Source organism: Lepisma saccharinum, chromosome 6 (genome assembly GCF_977018435.1).
Source record: "Lepisma saccharinum chromosome 6, izLepSacc3.1, whole genome shotgun sequence".
Lineage (NCBI taxonomy): Eukaryota > Metazoa > Arthropoda > Insecta > Zygentoma > Lepismatidae > Lepisma > Lepisma saccharinum.
Window position 1 is genome coordinate 23,313,292 of NC_139234.1, and position 13,014 is coordinate 23,326,305.

Here is a 13,014-nt window from a genome sequence, read left to right on the forward strand (position 1 = left end):
CAAACCCCACTATTCGGAGGAAATCTACCGTGGGGGGTACATTAGACGTTAAGTTATGACTAGGGACATTGAATTTTCGCGATGCGCGAAATCGCGAAATGTGAAAAAAAAAAGATCCAATTTTGAACATTCTGCACGTAACTAAACCCCCAATGATGAAATATGCATGAGTTTTATTCGCGAAGTAATGCGAAATGTGTGCTTTTCCACGAAATGAACGCTTTTTCGCGAAATAACCGTGAAATATCATCAAATTAAGTAGAAAACACGCAAAAACCGGCAATCCAGGTTGTGCGCGCAAACTGTCGATTTGTAACGAAACGTTTGCCTAAAGTTTCCTACCACTTGCAGCTGAAGAACGTTTTATCATCGATCACATCAGGAAGACGCTGCAAATTGGGATTTCCCATGCACATAATCTCAGTTCGAAAACTTCGCTCCCTGTCAAGCTGCATTCCTTTCTTCCCGCGAATGTCTACTCAACTTCCAGTTTCATTTAACTTGCTAGCTGTAGCAGCGATAAGATTAGTCTATCCCTACTTTCTTTGCCCCTGCACTATGGCCTCTAAACACTAAGCCTTGTCTAGCAAGAAAAGTAAACTATCCTTGCCCCACCCAATCGCCGCTACTGGCAATTACAGTTGAAATCTACGTAAGTACTTGTGTATGTGTACAGTATATAAAAATGAAGTAGTTTGTCAATTTATATCTCTTTTTTACGTTGTTTCCTCTCATGATGAAAAAGTGTGTGCCAATTTTTTTTTTTTACCGCTGGTATATACCGCTGATTTAACATTTTATTTACCGCTCTCCTCAGTTTTTATTTACCATAAATTTGTCTCCCTAGTTATGACTAAAGGGTACATAATGAGGAAAACGTTTGAGAACAATTGGTCCACAGGTTTCATTGAAGCCTTCGGCTGTTACCTTCTGTTCCTCCTAAATACTCATTATGTTATGAACTTTGTACAAAACTTTTCTGTTGCATATTTTTGCATATTTTGGGATAGGCTATATTCCTTTTTTTTTTTTTTTTTTTACCGCGGAGCGGATTTTCGAAAGTAACACCTCTCTGGCCGCGGCCTTCGCGCGCGATTTTTAAATTTTCACACTTAGTTCAGAAAAACGTTATAGCTATCTCGGAGACTATTTGAGCAATCTACTTCGGCTAACTTTTGTTCGGAAGCAGAAACGTTGGAGCACGCTACCGTATACAATTCGGAATGCCCAAGTGAGAAAAACGGGGTTGGGAGAGGCTAAGTCCCCAAATTTCAATAAAAAAGAAATAAAAATCTGGCGTTCGCCCCCTCTTCTCCCGCTATTTTAGAAATAGGGCGCAAACTTTTGCATTGTTTTAAAAGAATAGACCTTTTGCAACAAAGTGCAAAATCCCGTAGGGGATCATTGGCCAACTAAAGGTTTTAAAGTGCATATTTTTACCTGGTATGCGTGCAATTTCTCTAGTTCTCATTGGCTAATGTAGATAAATGGAATAAACATTGAAAATATGGTTTTCCAAAAATTCGGTGATTTTTATCTGTCCCATACAATTTTCTTCATTCAGTTTATTACTATTTTGATATTTTCAATGCTATTTTGGAAATTATTTATATATATTTTTTTTTTAATTCTGATGAAGAAGCTTATCATAAGTCTGCGCCCGGAACTCTAAATCCAAGAAATCAAACATGATGAATTTTTTATCCAAAAAAACGTTTTATCCAACGTTCGGTGTTGATTGATCTAAAGTCGGAATAAATCGACCGTGGAGTTTACTCCTCCTTGGGTAAACGTGGCCGGAGTGTGGATGATCACATCGCCTCCAACAAAAATGGCATCAGGATAATCCGAATATACGGATAGCACAGATTTGATGAAGAATTTGTAGAAAATCCGTACAGTGAAATACGAAAATGACGAATAAAAGAATATGTGGATAGCCCGTAAAGCGGATAAACGATAAAGTACACATTCGGATATCCGGATATTTCGGATAATCCGAATATCCGGAGAATCCGGACAATTCGGATATCCGGATAGTCCGTACATCCGGATAGTCCGTACATCCGAATAGTCCGTACATTCGGATATGAGAATATCCGATATCTGGATATATTAAATCCGGACAGCAAATTATCCGATATTCGGATAAAAAAAATTATCTGGATTTGTCCATCCCTAATTTAGATGCCCTCTTGCCTCCATTACGAGCGTCCATGCATGAAATAATGAAGAAAATTACCACGATTCAATTAAGCCGACCTATATTTTGCGGATGAGCAGTTAGATCCATAAACAATCAGTTTATTTGAATCAGTTAATCCTGACTGGAAATTTAAATAGACATCTTTAACGTATCTATCAAGCGATAACCAGGCCTGTCTACCCGGTGCCGTAAAGTCAGCCATAATATTTCCAGATATGATTACCTTCTCCCCTCCCCTAACCCTCCCCTCATCCCATTCTCATCTTGTTTAGGAGTGAGTTTGATTCTCCCCCTTCTTTTCATCTTTATCACCTTCCCTTCCTTTCACCTCATCCTCCCCCCCCCCTTTTTTTACGGCTTCGATCGTCCACTGGGGGATCAGGAAGGCTAGGGAATTGTTTGAGACTGGTTTAGTGGGGTCTGGCAGGAGAACAAACGAATGTGGCCGAGCGTGACCGAACGTAACCGAACCGCGCGGGTACAAAATGGCGGGTAAACTTCGACAAATGGGGTTGTGTTGTATAGCTCGGGGGAAGCGATTCTGGTTCGAAACACGGAAGGAGGACGGCTGGAGAGAGAATTAGAGGGGGCTGGGGAGCAATAGACGATAAAGTGTGGGTCAAAAGATGTCTTGCAAACGAGAGAAGGGTGGAGAAATGGATTCACGACTTAATCTGTTTAGCCAGCTGATTTCGCAGCATTGTTTTTCAACTTTGTTTTTTGCTGCTTCGCTTTCTTATTTCGCTCTCATTAAATAATGTGTTAATGTTATTCTTACCTTAACGGTTTAACGTCATTCACACAGGACCCTTTGACTTCCAACAAACAATACCATCCCACAATGCGCTTTCCATTCTCAACCTGAGAAAATATAAAAGGGTGACATGACATTACAAAAATTAACAAAACAGTTATTCAAATCGTCAATCGTTACCTTTCTATTTCCAAGATCCAAACAATAACCGTGTGCTCTGTCAGTTATCCAAAAATCATTAAAGGTAAAATGTAAAATTTCGTAGATTGAATAACTAATCTTATGCCAACTTATTTCTACACAAATTATTTCCATTAACTGTACTTTTATCTCTTCAAGTCAATAATAACAGACAATTGATAGGATTCCTAACATACAGAGACCTCTGAAGTTAAGAAATACATTTTTTGTTTCATCTTTGTTCCTGCAAGTCAAGAGCCCATGTTAAGAGACACATTGATTTCTCGTAAACCAATAGAGCTACCGTACAACAATAAAAGATGAAGGAAAGTAGAGACATGATAAACACTAGAAAATACCGGCATAAAGAGTTGTTTTTATTCCTGATAACTCATCACGTATCATATCGCTGTAAGAACCATAATGTAAACTAATTTAGTTCAAATTATAAAGGTTAGTACTATCACAATTGGTTTTTCGAAAAAAAAAATGGATATTTTCAATAAAATCATTCTTGCAATGAGGTTTTAAAACCGTTTATCGATTTCGGTTTTCATCGGTTTTTTTTTCGGTGTAGGTTTTCTTGAAAACAGAAAAATTCAGTGTCAAATAATTTCAACAGCAATAGAACGAACGAACTTAAAGTGGGACTTTTTTTTTGTTAAGAAGCTAAAAACTTTTCCACACACACACAAACCTATGTTTTTTTGGAAGGTACGAACTTGAACCAGAAATACTTCAATTCTTAGGGGCTTCCCCGGTGGCGCAGTGGTAGCATCGTCACCTTGAAATCAAGGGATCCCGGGTTCGGTACTCAGTGGAGGCACAGAGTGGTTCGGATCCCACTTTAAACTGTAGGTCCAGTCCTGATTAGCCTTACTCTGCATTAAGTGGACTTAAAGCCCCGACTCACTCACTTCAATTTTTAGAATCTTTCCAAGCTCTTTGTGTAGCGCTGTTACCTACCTTTGTGTAGTTGCTGTGTGTAGCTACTACGAAATAACTTTCTTACAATGTTCATTTCACCACAGGCATCTAGATGTCACTGACGTGCCCGATCTTAAGTGGCTATCTAGATTAAACTCCTTTGAGGTCTACTCAGCCTCTTTTACTACGTACCGGTCTTAAACCGATAGTATTTATTAAGCAATTCTCCAGGGTTGAATTTGCCGATCATGGTCCAGATGTTTACCGTTCAACAACCCCATCTCCTTTATGTGTGCATACATTCCCCGACTACTTCAGGAAATCAGTCAACGGAGATTTCTTGAATAGGTCACCTGCTGTTGAATGCCTCGCTTACAATACACAATGCAAGAAGTCATGCAGCGCTGACCTATTGGCTTCCAACCATTCATCCCTTTTCTTTCAAGCTTGTCACCGATTTTGGTTCCCATGTGGAAGCACACAGGTTGCATTCAAGGGGAATGTTACTAAATTGGTCCGTTTGGAGTCGCTGCCCCTGTGTTATGCTCCAGAGGCATACCCTGGCGGTACTTCTGGCTACACAAAGTGCAAGATCTGATTCCATATAATCGCTGATCGCTGCGTGGGTTCTTTGTCGGCTCTTAACTGCTTGATGTGGGGAGATCGGAGGGCGTCTGCCTAAATGCACGTGTTCCTTGTATGCTGTTTCGGCGCTCCAACCAACGATTTATGCAGAATTTTGCAGGTCCTTTTAGAGTAGTGTATTGTAAATTTAGAGACAAAATGACCTTTTTTTTAAAGAAAACAAGGGGATGTTGGGAGAATTTGGAAGGTGGGGTTAAGAAGGTGTGGATAAATCACTGGCTGCAACCCTTCAAGCTCGAATTTCTGCTGTGTGGACACCTAATGAGCTTAGTGGTAACGAGAGGGAGGCAGAGGATGGACACCCCCTGTCAACTATTCCTACTACCCACTCAACAAGAAAAAAAAACATAAATTGATTGATTGGAGTTATTTCACTTCTCTTTTCTGCCACTTTTGGCGAATTCTGAAGATGAATGATGATAACGGTGAAATGGATAAACTGACGCCCACACGCACATACCTAAGTATATACAGATAACTAGGGCTTGGAAGTTGAAGACCTATAAATTGCCAAAAGAAGACCTATAAAAAGACCATAAAAATATAAAAAAAAGGGACGTATAAATGTGCCTAATTAATTAATAGCTTCAGTTTTAATTAAATATTTAATGAATAAAAAATATTACAAACTTCTGGTGGTATGGAACACACAGTGCGAGAAAACTATATGAATGAGATGCATCTTCTTTCAGCCAAGAATGTTTTTCTCTCGTTTCAGGGATGGTTCAAATATATTTCTTATTCTTCTTTTTTTATTTCTTTACTACAGAAAGGATGTTTAAGAGGTGATGAACTGATGATGATTCGAATTGAGAATGGGCAGTAAAAACGTAGTGGAAATTAGGTGAAGTTGCAAAAAAGTCGTTAAGACCTAAAAAAAGGCTAAAAAAGGACTAATAAGCCAAAAAAACGCCGAAAAAGACAAAAAAGGACAAATAAAATCCATCTTTTTCTGGCCTACAATGACCTAAAATGAACATATATTATGTTGGGCCTCGTCTTCGGACAAAAAAGGATTTTTCCCCTATAGATAACATAACACAAGCCCCATAGAGGGTTGGTTATACTGGCTATGAGTGTAGACGCCAGAGTCTCACTAGGCAGTCCAGGGTGTACTACGTAGAAGGGAGTTTTGTGTCTCAAGAAAAGACTCACCTCTTACACCCGCACCTCCCCCCCCAAAAAAAAACAGAAACGCTTTTTTAACCCGAATAGAGATTTGTATTATTGTATGATTATTAGGGGTAGTATATTAAATGTGACAGCTTTAACTCTTCCCCCATCCCCCCTAGAGCATGCCCTCCCACTATTTTTTTGCTGCAGCCACTGGGTAACACATATGCTTCCGTTGTTGTTGGAGTGTCCACACATTCTCCAGAATTTGAAGCTCCCCTCTTAGAAGCCGTTTCTTACGGATACATCACCCCCCTCTCCTCTTCCGCATGGGGCAGATACTGTAACTAACCTACCCTTCCTGCATGGGGATCGAGTTGCATGTGGCACGGTCATCTAACCGAAGGGGGTCGTCGAAGACGTCAAAACATTGTCGACACGCTCCGATGCACACGAACCCTATCTGTCTCTCTCAGGGGTAACCGTAGGCCTACTTTTCACGCAACAAAGAACTTGAACAAAGCCCAATAATAGAGGAAGTATTTGCTCCTTATTGTTGCAATTCCGATTAGGAAATGACTCCACAGTGGGTCAATATATGGCTGTGCGTTTATCGGAATAGCTTTTTTTCGTTTCAGTTCAGTTTTGCTTAGCTTTTTTTTCGGGGTGCCGAGTTTTGGTGTAGAAAACCAGACAGCGTCGGCGATGAGACTCTATGCACATTGATCATGCGTCAGCCAATGAAAAACCACTTTGTAGACCTTGCCTCTTCATTGGCCGCTGCACCATTGTCTCAGTACCGGTATTTGCCTTTCCTTATTAGCTATTACTTACGAACGTATTTAGATTATCGAGTACTCCCCAGCAACGATAACCAAATACAGGGTGGGTCGAAAAGAGTAACCGAAATACTGAAAACTTAATGCTTTCGGTTACCGTTCTTTGAGCTACCCTCTACATTTTATTTTCATGTTTACACTTCTTTACAGGATAATTCTTTAACAATGCTGACGTTTGGGTGGTCACGAACATTGAGTAGAGGAAAAGGTCTAAATATGGGCCCCCCTTTTTATTTTGTCATTTTCGGAGGGAAAAAATTAATATATCAAGCATCTGCCTTTAAAATGCATATCTATGAAATATATACTTAAATGTAATAGCATGCTAAAGTATATAAGGTCTCCATTTTTTTTTAAAAAAAAGCAATTCCAAAAAATGGTTAAATGATGTAAATATGGGCTACTAGTGACAATATCACAAAAAGCAACTAAACTTTTGAAAAACCGTTTTTTATCGCTAGAACATTATAAAATTCATATTTATGAATAATCTGTTGTTTTGAAAATCACGCGGAATAAAAAAAAATCGAAATTAAGAAAAACATCCAAATATTTGTTGAAAATGTGATCTCAGCATTAGACCTCATGTCATAGCCCATATTTAAACCATCACACTATTTTTCTTCTTCAATTTATTTTCGCTCTCTGTGGTACATATTTCACAAACAAATCATGGCATTATAAAAGTCCACATTTGTTTTATGTACCGCTAATATCATAACCTATACAAAACAGATGAGATAAACGCTGAGTTAAAACATACCTGCAAAAAGTTCTCGGAGGTTGCAATTCTATAACAGCGTCCAAGGCCAAAACTAACCAGCACTTTCCCTTGCAAATTGGCCCCGCAACCTTTGTCCTTGACAGATAACCAGTTCCCATACCCTCTGCCAGGCTGCAGCACCCGGGAGCGCTGATAACTCTGAAACCCATATTTAAACCTTATCCTCTACTACTTTCGATATTTCCCCATCGAAGATTCTGGGTATGAGTCCCGACCTGGACAACTTCATCAATTACAAACACCAACATGGCCATCATTAATGTGAAAGCATATTTACTGAGAACACGTTTCAGAATGTTTTATATTATTATTATTTATGGTTCTTAATTCACTCCATAGATGAAACTGTGTTCCGCTTCTACAATGCAAAGTTTCAATTAATTCAGTATCAATCTATATCAAATGATTTTGAAGTTGTTTATTGAAATTATATTCACCTCATGATTTACTTGTTTGGTCCTTACATTCTTATTACCAAAGTAAAACGCGACAATTAAAAAATTAACCTGTTTGTAGTATTTTATAATTATTTGACTTTTAATTATTCGAGCGTATTTCAAAACATAATAGTACTTTCAAATTTTGCCTTGAATAGAATTAATTAGTTTTGAGCCTATAAAAGGTAACATTCATATTCAGTCTTTGCTCTTTGAACCCTTGAAAAATGATATATTTCATCCTGCATATATGCAACTATGCGTCATAGATTCATGGTTGCCTCTGTCATTAATTATTTCTGTCGGAAACATAAAAGAAAAAAATAGTATCCTATGAAAACATTATCATGCCAGTAGATATACTGGTATAGAAGGAAATCGCAGAATTTCTCTGCCTTAAATTCATAACAATCCATACCAGTAGCGCATGTTACCGCGTTTCAGTTTTGGTAAAACCACTTCTCTGTTACATATTTATGCATCTAGCTTTATTATATGGGTAATTGCTCAGTATATGTTATGGAAACTATTGAAACAAGCTTGTAGATCAGGGAAATCCATGTCCAATGTCGGGTAAAAAGGAAAATTTTATGAAAAATATAGAAATTGCCTGGAAATGTGAAGTTGCCAACCCTTTACCGTAGCACTGACATAGACAATTGCTCATAAGTAGAGGATTGACACAGTATACCAGAGACTCAGGTTCGAGTCCTGGGTGCACCTACATTTTTCACCGAAATATCTATGTAATACACCTTCTGTGTGTTTCGAAACACACCAGGAGTCCCGGGTTCGAATCCCGGACTGGGTATGGGTGCTCTTTGTGAGTGGTCCGTCATCGTCATCTTCGCGGTTATCCAAAAGTGGCAGAAAAGCGAAATAAAATAAACTAAAACAATAAATCAGTAGCGGTAACACTGACATAGACAATTGCTCACAGGGAAAACAGCGACAAATCAGGCAAAATCAGGACTGGATCGGCAGCGAAGTTGATAGGGCAATGGCACGGTATGCCATAGACACGCGTTCGGGTCCTGGTCGAGTGTGCACATATCTTCATGTGCGGTGCTTGATTGGGTTCATTTTCCTTCGCTTTTTTCCACTTTTGGCTAATCGCGAAGATGAGGATGAATGATTATATTCATGAAGGGACACTCACAGAGAACATCCATGCCCAGGCACGGGATTTGAACCCGGGATACCTGGAGCCATAGCGCGCTGCACTAAGAACTCTTAGGCTATGTGCGGGGGGAGGGGGTAGTATCCTGAAACAATCCCTCTTTCCCCCACTTTGAGGGAAGCGATTAGACCATCAAGGAGACCTGCTAATGATATAATTAATCTAATCAGCGTCGGTTGACGCCATGAAAGGTCGTAAAGATATTCATCTCGTGTATCATTGTATGCGTTTCCGCTTGCCCTCCATCGTAACAAGAGAATCGAAGGAGATTTTGCCATCGGCCAGAATAAAGATCTCCCAGCTTCCTCGCGGTTGGGCCTTTAGAGTACCACCCCAATCTCCACCCCCCAATGAACCAGCGTTCCAGATATTCAAGGTTCTGAACTTGTTGGTGATCCCAGGGGATCGATTTTCAAGAGTGGAGAGGGGAGACGGTTACGGGTATCGTGTTCGGGGGACCTGCTCCAACAACAAGCATCCGCTTCTCTTGACGCCTTCGAGCCAGAAAGCCGAGCGCTGGGCTAAAGTGGCAGCGAAACCTTTATTTTTCCACCGGGATGGCGGAACGGGGGTAAATAAGCTTCTGAAGATAAAAGACTAGATTATAAGCCCGTTGTGGGATTCGAGGTGGAAGTTGGGGAATTTTCGTGACGTCGGAAATTGGATCAAGCCCTGGACAATTTCACTCCAAAGAGGTATTTTGTGCCTTGTCAGTTTTCATGTTGATCTTCATTAAAGAAAAAAGTGTCTTCCCTTACGTGACTACTCTTGTGTTTTTCACTGGGTATTTAACGTATTATTGTTCTGTTGGTTTCGAAGTGAACAGATAAATATTGAGAAAGTCAGCGCCTATGTTTTTCCCACAAATAACATAAAAGTACAAAAGTATGTAGAGCGAAACACGAACTGGCTTCCGTTCACGCATTCTCACATTTCTAGTAAGTTATACATAAAATAGTTACGTATTTCAGAGTAGAAATGTAAGTACACAATTAATAAATACATATCTATGAAAGGAAACATCCGATCCTGGCTTTCCCACGGTTATGCAATATGCACTGCAAGAAATAACCATTATTACGGCTACCGCGCATACAGCCAACGGGGTTTTGCCGTACACGGAGACCTCCTGTCTGGCTTCACTTGTCCGCGGCGTGTCAGCTATCTAGCAGACATTATATAACATTGGATCCGAACCACTTGTTCCTCGACTGGGTATCGAACCCGGGACACCTTGATTAAACAGCGACGATGTTACCACCCCCTAACCGGGGAGGCATATGGGGTGTAATCCTTTCTGAAGACAACCAAATTAGGGATTGCGAAAAATATCTGGAATCTGGAAAATTTGAAATCCTGATTCGGGAATTTTACTATCTGCATTTCGGATAGTAAAATTTCCTCCGTAATCTGGGTTGCCACCGAAATCTGAATTCTCAGGTTTTACTATCTGAATTTCGGATAGTAAAATTCCCTCCGTAATCTGGATTGCCTCCGAAATCTAGATTCTCAGGTTTTACTATCTGAATTTCGGATAGTAAAATTCCCTCCGTAATCTGGATTGCCTCCGAACTCTAGATTCTCAGGTTTTACTATCTGGATTTTGGATAGTAAAATTCCCTCCGAAATCTGGTTGCCTCCGAAATCTAGATTCTCAGGTTTTACTATCTGGATTTTGGATAGTAAAATTCCCTCCGAAATCTGGTTGCCTCCGAAATCCGAATTCTCAGGTTTTACTATCTGGATTTTGGATAGTAAAATTCCCTCCGTAATCTGGTTGCCTCCGAAATCTGGATTCTCAGGTTTTACTATCTGGATTTCGGATAGTAAAATTCCCTCCGTAATCTGGGTTGTCTCCGAAATCTGAAGTCTCAGGTTTTACTATCCGGATTCAGGATAGTAAAAATAATCCGAATTTGACCATCCCTAAACCAAATGTCAATCTTCCCTTAACGTAGTATTCACCCAGTACATCATATTGCAGACTTACAAGGCTCTGGCGTTTGTACTCCTCTGTGGTGCTTGTGTTGCGTCCTGTCCATGTGAGTTTGTGATTATCCTTTCATCAATTTCATCTTATCACTATTCATCCTCATCGTCGCGATAAGCCAAAAGTTTCAGAAAAGCGAAGTATAATAAAACAAAATCAATCAACCGAGAAAGCATATGGGGAATGTTGAGGAAGGTCACAACCTCGGCCATTTGTGGAGATGATGTGATCAGCACCACAGGCCGGCCACCTTTACCGTACAGGTACTCATTTGTTAGAGGCTGAGTGAACCCCACTGAGCTGTTCCATTGCTTGAAAAATTCCCGCCCGAAATCACCCATCCCGGTAATCGAACCCGGGTCTCCTGTGTGGCAGTCAGACGCACAACAGACTGGACCAGCACGGAAACAAATTGCATTGCTCTGCTAAGCATTTACTTAATCGGTTTCCTAAATATTGTACCGCTTTGTATTTTCGTTATTCAGCGTTGCTTTTCTGTAACTTTTTGGCCAATCGCAAAAAATTCGCAATGATGAGCGATAATTAGATGAAATTGTTGAAGGGTTACGCCTAAAGAACGACCATGCCCCGGCCGAGATTCGAACCCAGGAACTGCGATGGTGACTTCCATAGTTGACCACTTAACGTGCACGCCCATCGACCATGAAATATTATATAGCGTTAGCATTCAATGTTCATTCGGGACACGCTCCAAGATATTTTGAGTTATGAGTTCGCAACATTGTCAGCGCTTTCAGGACCCTTGCCACCGCAATGTATTTTAATTACACTTTTCAAATTTCCTAGTATTTCTTCGATACCCGTGGAGAAGTGGTCCCACTTGAAGCTGTAGGTTCAGCCCCGATTAGCCTTCTCTGTATAAAGTGTACTTAAAGCAAGATCTCAAAGAACGATAACGCCCCCTTCCGTCATTTTTTTCAAAACATTTCCACAAGAATAGGAGCCAACATTGAAAGGGGGTCAAGGCCCTAATATTCCTCAAGGGAAGGACAGTCAACCATGCCCCCCTCCCAATGTATCCAATCAGAAATGCATTTTTTTATTAAAATTTTTGAATAGAAATGTTCAAAAAATATTATTGATATAATATCGATAACGCGACATCCCGCAACGTGCGGATTGATACCAATCGTTAACTAATTTGTATCCAGTGTTTTAAACAGATTCTCCAAAATTTCCTCAACAACCCTTACATTTCTTCACACAGGACCAATTTACACTTATTTTGGCTCTAATTCTAGCGTTAACCCCCCCCCCCACTTCCCATATAAAATTCTATATGAACTCTTTGTCGAATCGACAAGCCTTGTGTATACACCTTAGTTAACTTCCAAAGAGCAAGAATGATTTGATTGATAATTTAATTCGAAACACTGATCACAAGATCCTTTGTTATGTATAGACGAGGGACTGGCTTAATGAAGCGTCCCATTGGGCGACAAGATCGTACATTCCATTTTTCCAGCTTAGAGCTGCGATTAGACGTTGCTTCTGAACACGAATAGAATGCGAACAGGTTCCCCTCACTAACTGCCATATGCCATTCAACTAAACAAGTCTTGACATGACTTGATAACAGAACCTGCTCCTCTTGTTGATAGTAGGGAGTGATGGAAACCGACAAGTTCATTTTGCGAGTGTGCGAACCGTTCTAAAAAAAAAATCGACGCAAAGAGTTCAATTCAGAGAAGCATCGTACATTCTTCCAAAGAAAGGTATCGAGTGTCTCACGTGCATGTTCGAAGCGAGCCTAGCATCTGACGTCACACTGAATGCTCCGCCTACAATCCGTTTTGCTATCTTACGCACATTCAACTGCGCATCGACATCATTCCAGGCTCACTAACCGGTCTCGCGATTCTGTTTACGAATGTATGGATGTGAATGGACTGTCAGTATTAGTGACATAACGGAAGTAATAAGTATATTACGTTTTAA

General features: G+C 40.1%; 1 protein-coding gene across 1 annotated transcript in view; it reads left to right on the forward strand.

Annotated features, from left to right (window-relative positions):
- The window catches only part of LOC145989269 (paired box protein Pax-6-like), a 278,537-nt gene that overhangs the window by 196,592 nt on the left and 68,931 nt on the right, over window positions 1-13,014 (forward strand). The gene's annotated exons all lie outside the window — the stretch shown is intronic.